The following is an 8,586-nucleotide window of genomic DNA, read 5'->3' as shown; positions in this document are numbered from 1 at the left end:
CTCAGCCCCTCTAATGTGGCGTGTGTACTAGTGTAATGACAAAAAAAAATTTTTATGAAACCATGTGTAATGGAGGAACTTTTATGGGTTATTTAAGAATAAGTATTGCTTTTTTTTGTTTTTTAAAAAAGTTACCCCTTTCATTCAAATGAAATAAGGCAAAAATTGTTTTTTCCCCCCAAAAAAGGACATGCAATTTTGCATTATTGAAACGATAATAGTAATAACTAAGCAACTTTTATTATTAGTTTTTTAACAAATACGGTATAAAACAGTTAATTATAAGTACAATATGTACAAAAGAAGTGTTTAAAAATGATTTTTTCCTATGAATTTTAGATTCAAAAATTCAATTTGTTTCGATTTCGCATGTAGTTCCTCCATCAGTTTTACAGCACGTTCAGCATTTTGGTTAGATCTGGGAATGTCAATTAATGACTCCTCGACCAACCAGTGCGCCTTCAAACACTTAATTGCCTTCTTCTTCTTCTGCCTTCGCCGTTTCTCGCTGTTGAATAGAAAACTGAAGTTTCCAAGAATTTGGCACTTCGTTAGCATCCGCGTGAGATTGGAGAGCTTTTCAACATATGGAATACTTGGATCCCTTTTATGTTGAGAATAGGAGGGCAGATTCCTCGTCCAGATAGACCTGTTTGCCTTTACACTGTTGCTGGAATTTCTAGAAGACATTTTCTGAGTGACCTGTCCTGCACTTCTTGATCGTAAAACTTGAAGCTTTGCACTGAAAATGAAAAGATAATAGTAAATTACAAAATATTTTAAAATATTCCAGAATGTTCTAGATGTGAATAAAATACCACTTTTTGTTACAACTTAGAAAGATATTTTCTTTATAGATTTAAATTAAAACACGAAAAATCTTTTTTTTGAAAATTTTGAAATGAAAAAGAGGGGGAACTTTTTTGAATATTTTACAAATTTGATGATACTAATGTCATTTGTATGGAATTGTTCCACCAATGTAAGGGGTTTCAATTTCGTTTTGCAAAATTTTTAAAATAGTCATCACCCTAGTGTGTACTGTACCCACGGACATGGAACATATGGCACCTTGTTCTCTGGTAGTCACCGGTTCACACTGTACGTCTCCATCTCTCTGTAGTCACCAGGCACACTGCACCTTTCTCTGTAGTCAAGGGGCACACACTGCATGTTCCTCTCCCTCTCTGATCTCCACTGCTAGCGGCGGGAGATGGTGGACAATGGCTTGCACACTGCTGATCCCACAGGACGGAGCACTCCACTGCCTGGCTGCTGCTGGATACATGGCGTCCCCCAGTGAAGTGGTCCCTCTTCAGACGTTGTGGGACCCTGTCAGTGTGGCCTGTCATGGCAGCGGTGCTCTGTGTGGGGAGGGGAAGCGGAGCGAGCCGCTCACCTGACTGCGTACTGCACTCTGTTCGCGCCAAACACCTCTGCTGCGTGCGCTTTTCCCTTTTCTTCCCCTGCCCCCCTCTGTCAGGAGGACGGTCCCGCTCACTCATGCTTCCTCCAGGCCAGAGGGGAAGGTCTGCCTCACTAAAGCTTCCCCCAGGGAACAGGGGTTTGCAGCCTTTCTAGTTCTAGACCCGGAACAGAGGTACCCGTGGTCTCGCTATCCCCTTACACATATACTGCAGACTACACAAAGATGACCACAATCTCCTCCTACAGCTGTGACCTGGATAGCCCAGGACACAGCTAGAGGCAGGAGGAGCAGCTTCAATACAAGAGAGTATAATATGAAAGGTACCAGCACCAAATCAAAACAAAATTCACATAGAGAAACTCAGAAATGCATAGACGAGTTTACCATATACCATGAAAAGTAAGTATTTATTAGTACAAAAAATTCCTCTATTGTATAAATTATAAAATGTGCAAAAAAATATTTTATATATATATATATCTCAATTAATATGCATGGATATAAATGATCCACAAGACTAGTGGCCACAGACTACAAGCAAAGCAAAAAGCAGGACAGAGCATAAATTAACCACTTCAAGGTAATGGTGTCAAAGGAGTTAATCCAAAGTAAACACCAAACAACTGACCGTCTCAATGTAAGGGCCCCGTCACACATAGCGATCTCGCTAGCGATATTGCTGCTGAGTCACAAATTTTGTGACACAACAGCGATCTCACCAGCGAGATCGCTGTGTGTGACAGCGATCAGCGACTGTCCCCCCTGCCGGTATCGCTGATTTCTGTAGGAAACCGCTGGACATTTCTTTTGTCGCTGGTCTCCCGCTGGCCAGCATGTATCGCTGTGTGTGACAGGCGGGAGACCAGCGATCTGCTGGTAACTAACGTACACATCGGGTATCCAAGGGACGTGCGTCCCTTAGATACCCGATGTGTACGTTAGTTACCAGCGCGCTGATGAAGGAAGCTGGTGGTAACTAACGTACACATCAGGTATCCAAGGGACGCATGTCCCTTGGATACCCGATGTGTACCTTAGTTACCAGCTCACTGCATCAGCGCGCTGGTAACTAACGAACACAGCGACGCCGCGCGCTCGGCGTCGCTGTGCTGATCCCTGGTGAAGCTGTCTGTGTGACAGCTCACCAGCGATCCTGACACGTTGATATCGTTGTCGGGATCGCTGGTGAATCGCTATGTGTGACTCCAGCTTTAATGGCTCATATAACCAACCCTATAATGATAAGCTGAATGGATGTTCCTAAGTGATAGACACCATCATGACATCAATAGTAAGCATGCAAAGTCCGCTACATAAATAAATAAGAAAATAAAGAGGTTAATTACCCATAGATGTTTATAGTAGCTGCCGGTGCTGTGACAACGATCCCCGGCACGCGTTTCGCAAGCTGTATTGTCGCTTCCTCAGGGGCGTGGCCTCAGAGTGGCAGAAGTCAAGTATAAGTATAGGACCTTCCAGGTCACATGACCATATGAAGGCCAATGGCATGTTTTGTTTTTGCGCATGCGCCCTAGAGCACCAGAAGGGTCCTACAACATGCAATCTCTCTTCCTTCCACTTACATAGCCACAGGGGGGTGGGTGGTGCCAAACCGCACCGCTGACAGCCTTGATTCGAAGTACTAAGAAATAGCAGGAGGACCGGAGACACTGAAGAGACATCGCAAGATCTAATCTTGAGATAAAAGAAAAAATATTTAAATATGTAAATAAATGAAGTGACTAGTGGATAAATGGTGATGAATGTGAAAAGATATGTATACAGAAGAAAAAAAGAAATAATAATAAAACAGTGAAAATTAATTATACATAATATACAATATAAATACACATAGACAACAAGACATACATACAATATAGTGCATTATCAAGAGTGCTTAGTAACATATATATAACTCATATACTAAAACGCATATGATATTATAAAGTACATATGTGCATAATATATGTGCAAAAATATGTCCTCATAAATGCAAAAAGTCCAATGACATAATAATTCTTGTTTTCTTATTATAGCTCATGTGAGAAAATCTTCGTAGTCATTTTCTTGCTTTCCAAGATACAAATCCCAGAAGCGGCCATCATTCACCATCCTATATACATGTTAAATGGCATAGAACAACATCTAAAAAACAAACAAAACAAAAATTAATAAAAAAATAATATACAGTATAAAACATAAAAACAGAGACCAACTAAAAAGGAGGTGTAATATCTGGAGAGAGGATCAACTCCCGAAGGTACGTATTACAAAAAAGATGAGAACCCGTTAGTTTAATTTAAAACCATTGGGCACCGTAGTGACCAATGTAAAGATCCATTTACACTCTTTTTGGGTGAGGAGACGTCTCATGTCACCTACCCTTATTCCACAATGTACATGTTCAATACCATGGACTGTTAGTAATTTGGGGTTACATTTATGGAACAAATGAAAGTGCCGGGGCAGTGTTTTTAATTGTGACACATCAGTCTCCGTTTGTTTTCTGTTTGTTTCCGTTTGTCACAGCATCGGCAGCTACTATAAACATCTATGGGTAATTAACCTCTTTATTTTCTTATTTATTCATGTAGCGGACTTTGCATACTTACTATTGATGTCATGATGGTGTCTATCACTTAGGAACATCCATTCAGCTTTTCAATATAGGGTTGGTTATATGAACCATTTACATTGAGACGGTCAGCTGTTTGGTGTTTACTTTGGATTAACTCCTTTGACACCATTACCTTGAAGTGGTTAATTTATGCTCTGACCTGCTATTGTGCTTTGCTTGTAGTCTGTGGACACTAGCCTTGTGGATCATTTATATCCATACATATTAATTGAGATATATAAAATATTTTATTGTACATTTTACTATTTATGCAATAGAGTAATTTTTTGTACTAATAAATACTTACTTTTCATGGTATATGGTAAACTCGTCGTTCTCCGTATTTTTTGCTATTTATTTTCAATACAAAAGATGCGGTCGCCGTCCGACCACAGGCGCTTAAGCCCAGGGATGTTACGTCCCTATCTAGGGTTAATAATGGATAAGTGTCTAATTACAGTAACACCTCTCCATTATTAATTGACTTAATGTCACCTTCCAATTATAGATGCGCCTTTTCTGGGGTGTCTGGGGGCAGATTTTTGTAGTCAGGGGGAAGTCCAAAAACAATGGTCTCTCTCAAGGCTATTAAAATCTGCCCTCACTCATCTGCTTTCCATCTCTGGTTGCGATTTTGCCACGGGAGCCCATGCATTTTTTTTCCAACGAATTAACCCCTTAATTTAACACCTAGACGTCCCAAATTTTACACACAAATCCTAATCTAATTATTAGTCAGGGACATATAAAAAAAATGAATGAAATGGATAATTTACTGAATGTAAACCATGTGTCATTTCATGTCGGGTTTTGGATTAATTTTACAAAAGTCGGCAATTGAATTAGCGGCTATTCTGCTATGTAGAACTCTATGAAATGTAAATATATATATATATGTGTCTCAATGACGTGTGTGTGTGTGTGTGTGTGTATGTATGTATATATAATATATATGGAAAAAAGTGGATACTTTACTGATCCTCAGGTGGCAACGTTTCAACGGTGACCCGTCTTTGTCTTGACAAAGACGGGTCACCGTTGAAACGTTGCCACCTGAGGATCAGTAAAGTATCCACTGTTTTCACATTTAATTTGAGTGCTGCCTTTTTTTTTTTCCTTTTGTTAATTTGGCTGTTTGGACACTGCTGAATAGGTTTTGCACCTACTATATTATTTTGGTAGTGCTGCCCTTTTTTCTTGATATATATATATATATATATATATATATATATATATATATATACACACATACATACATACATACACAGTGCCTTGTGAAAGTATTCGACCCCCTGGAACTTTTCAACCTTTTCCCACATATCATGCTTCAAACATAAAGATACCAAATGTAAATTTTTGGTGAAGAATCAATAACAAGTGGATCACAATTGTGAAGTTGAACGAAATTTATTGGTTATTTTAAATTTTTCTGGAAATGCAAAAACTGAAGAGTGGGGCGTGCAATATTATTTGGCCCCTTTACTTTCAGTGCAACAAACGCACTCCAGAAGTTCATTGTGGATCTCTGAATGACCCAATGTTGTCCTAAATGACTAATGATGATAAATATAATCCACCTGTGTGTAATCAAGTCTCCGTATAAATGCACCAGCTCTGTGATAGTCTCAGGGTTGTGTTTGAAGCACAGAGAGCATCATGAAGACCAAGGAACACAACAGGCAGGTCCGTGATACTGTTGTGGAGAAGTTTAAAGCCGGATTTGGATACAAAATGATTTCCAAAATGTTAAACATCCCAAGGAGCACTGTGCAAGTGATCATATTGAAATGGAAGGAGTATCATACCACTGCAAATCTACCAAGACCCGGCCGTCCCTCAAAACTTTCATCTCAAACAAGGAGAAGACTGATCAGAGATGCAGCCAAGAGGCCCATGATCACTCTGGATGAAATGCAGAGATCTACAGCTGTGGTGGGACAGTGTGTCCATAGGACAACAATCAGTCGTGCACTGCACAAATCTAGCCTTTATGGAAGAGTGGCAAGAAGAAAGCCATTTCTCAAAGATATCCATAAAACGTGTAATTTAAAGTTTGCAACAACCACGTGGGAGACACACCAAATATGTGGAAGAAGGTGCTCTGGTCAGATAAAACCAAAATTTTATCTTTTTGGTAACGATGCCAAACAATATGTTTGGCATAAAAGCAACACAGCTCATCACTCTGAACACACCATCCCCACTGTCAAACATGGGGGTGGCAGTATCATGGTTTGAGCCTGCTTTTCTTCAGCAGGGACAGGGAAGATGGTTAAAATTGATGGGAAGATGGATGGAGTCAAATACAGGACCATTCTTGAAGAAAACCTGTTGAAGTCTGCAAAAGACCTGAGACTGGGACGGAGATTTGTCTTCCAACAAGACAATGTTCCCAAACATAAAGCCAAATCTACAATGTAATGATTCACATAAAAATGTATCCAGGTGTTAGAATGGCCAAGTCAAAGTCCAGACCTGAATCCAATCGAGAATCTGTGGAAAGAGCTGAAAACTGCTGTTCACAAACAATCTCCTTCAAACCTCATTGAGCTCGAGCTGTTTGCCAAGGAAGAATGGGCAAGAATTTCAGTCTCTCAATGTACAAAACTGATAGAGACATACCCCAAGCGACTTGCAGCTGTAATCGCAGCAAAAGGTGGTATTAAGTTAAAAGGGCCGAATAATATTGCACGCCCCACTTTTCAGTTTTTGTATTTCCACAAAAATTTAAAATAACCAATAAATTTCGTTCAACTTTACAATTGTGTCCTACTTGTTGTTTCTTCACCCAAAATTTACATTTGGTATCTTTATGTCTGAAGCATGATATGTGGGAAAAGGTTGAAAAGTTCCAGGGGGCCGAATTCTTTCGCAAGGCTGTGTGTATGTGTGTATATATATATATATATATATATATATATATATATATATATATATATATATGTGTGTGTGTGTGTGTGTGTGTGTGTGTGTGTGTGTGTGTGTGTGTGTGTGTGTGTGTGTGTATGTATGTAATATATATATATATATATATATATATATATATATATATATATATATTCTTTCGTTTGGGTTTTAACCAGTCATAGGGATCCATTATATGTCCATTTTGCAAGCCTACGAGAAAATCTCGGCATGCGAATGCCATACGGATTACATACAGACGCTTACATACGTAAAATACACGGCCACACCTTGACAACAGATGACATACGGATCACTGTTCAGGGAACATTTCTGCGTATTACGACCGTACAATACGGTCCTTATTTTTATACGTTAAGTGTGACACCAGCCTAAGCTGCTAATCAGTGGTGGGGACGTGTTTGGATCACTTGGCAAGAGGAAACCAGTCCAAGCTCAGATAATCTACTGCTGTTAAAGCACTCATTGTATACTGAAACAACAGCACACAGACTAATAAGTGACACATCAATGTAATAAGTGGGTGAGTTTTACTGCAAATGGATGAAGAAGCAATACCCTACCGGGGACAGTTACATGGAAAGTCATTGGTCCTAGCTAGGACAAGAAAGATTGCAATGTATGGTGGTGACACTGAAGCGCTGCGCCATCCTTCTAGTAGAGTGGTGAAAGGAACACCAGCACTTCCACACCATTCCATGATATTTACCAGTGGCGCTCAGATCCGGCTGAAAATATCCATTTTTGTGGTGAAGTCAAATGAGCTTTATTGAAAAGTCTGAAAACTTGAACGCCTTGGGGGCATGAACAGGTACACATGGCACTCTTTTTATTGTTTTTAAAGCCCATTTTATGTATATATGTACAATATACTGTATATGTCTGTAGTACTAAACGAGTCTGAGATCCTAGGAGTGAAACAATGAGAAGGAAAGTATAATAGAAACACGTCACCACCTCTGTATTATTCCCCACTTCTAATTTTGGAATAAAAATACTGAGGTAAATAAACCAAACCAAATACTGAACGTGTGCACGTGGCCTAAGGGATAGAATAAGTGGGCATGTTGGTAAGTCTATAAGGCCACGTTCACATGTTCAGTATTTGGTCAGTATTTTACCTCAGTATTTTGTAATCCAAAACCAGGAGTGGAACAATCAGAGGAAAAGTATAATAGAAACACGTCACCACTTCTGTATTTATCACCCACTCCTGGTTTTGGCTTGCAAACTGTCATGTAAAATACTGTCCACATACTGAATGTGTGACTGTGGCCTTAGTATTTAATAAGAGATCTCTTTTATATGTGAAAGTCACAGGTCTTTAATTATTATCGCTCATATACAGGTGCTTCTCACAAAATTAGAATATCATCAAAAAGTTCATTTATTTCTGTTCTTCAACAGAAAAAGTGAAACTCATATTAAATAGAGCAAATGTCAAAATCCAGAAATGAAATGGCGAATGGCACTCACCGTCCTATAAATGTCCTTTATTTGGATATCACATAAAAACACTGGCAGGAACGTGTGAAGTGGAGACGCACTGGTCAACTGCCGTTTCGCTCTGGTATGCGCTTCTATGGGTCTATTATATTGAGTTATTACAAACACA

At 39.3% G+C, this 8,586-nt stretch overlaps 1 long non-coding RNA gene across 2 annotated transcripts in view; it reads right to left on the bottom strand.

Moving 5' to 3' along the window:
• Nucleotides 1-324: 324 nt before the first annotated feature.
• LOC141074219 (uncharacterized) overlaps nt 325-8,586 on the bottom strand; it is a 31,364-nt gene continuing 23,102 nt past the window's right edge. The window contains exon 3 of one of the 2 annotated variants that reach the window (XR_012227159.1): nt 325-742. This is a non-coding gene — a long non-coding RNA (uncharacterized lncRNA). Of the gene's footprint in view, nt 743-3,428; nt 3,575-8,586 lie in introns of those variants that run through there. The other variant, XR_012227160.1, reaches the window with a different exon arrangement.

Source organism: Dendrobates tinctorius, unplaced genomic scaffold, assembly GCF_039654945.1.
Source record: "Dendrobates tinctorius isolate UK_male_01 unplaced genomic scaffold, ASM3965494v1 ptg000326l, whole genome shotgun sequence".
Classification (NCBI taxonomy): Eukaryota; Metazoa; Chordata; class Amphibia; order Anura; family Dendrobatidae; genus Dendrobates; species Dendrobates tinctorius.
The sequence above is the reverse complement of the archived record's forward strand: the minus strand, read 5'-3'. Positions and strand labels throughout refer to the sequence as shown.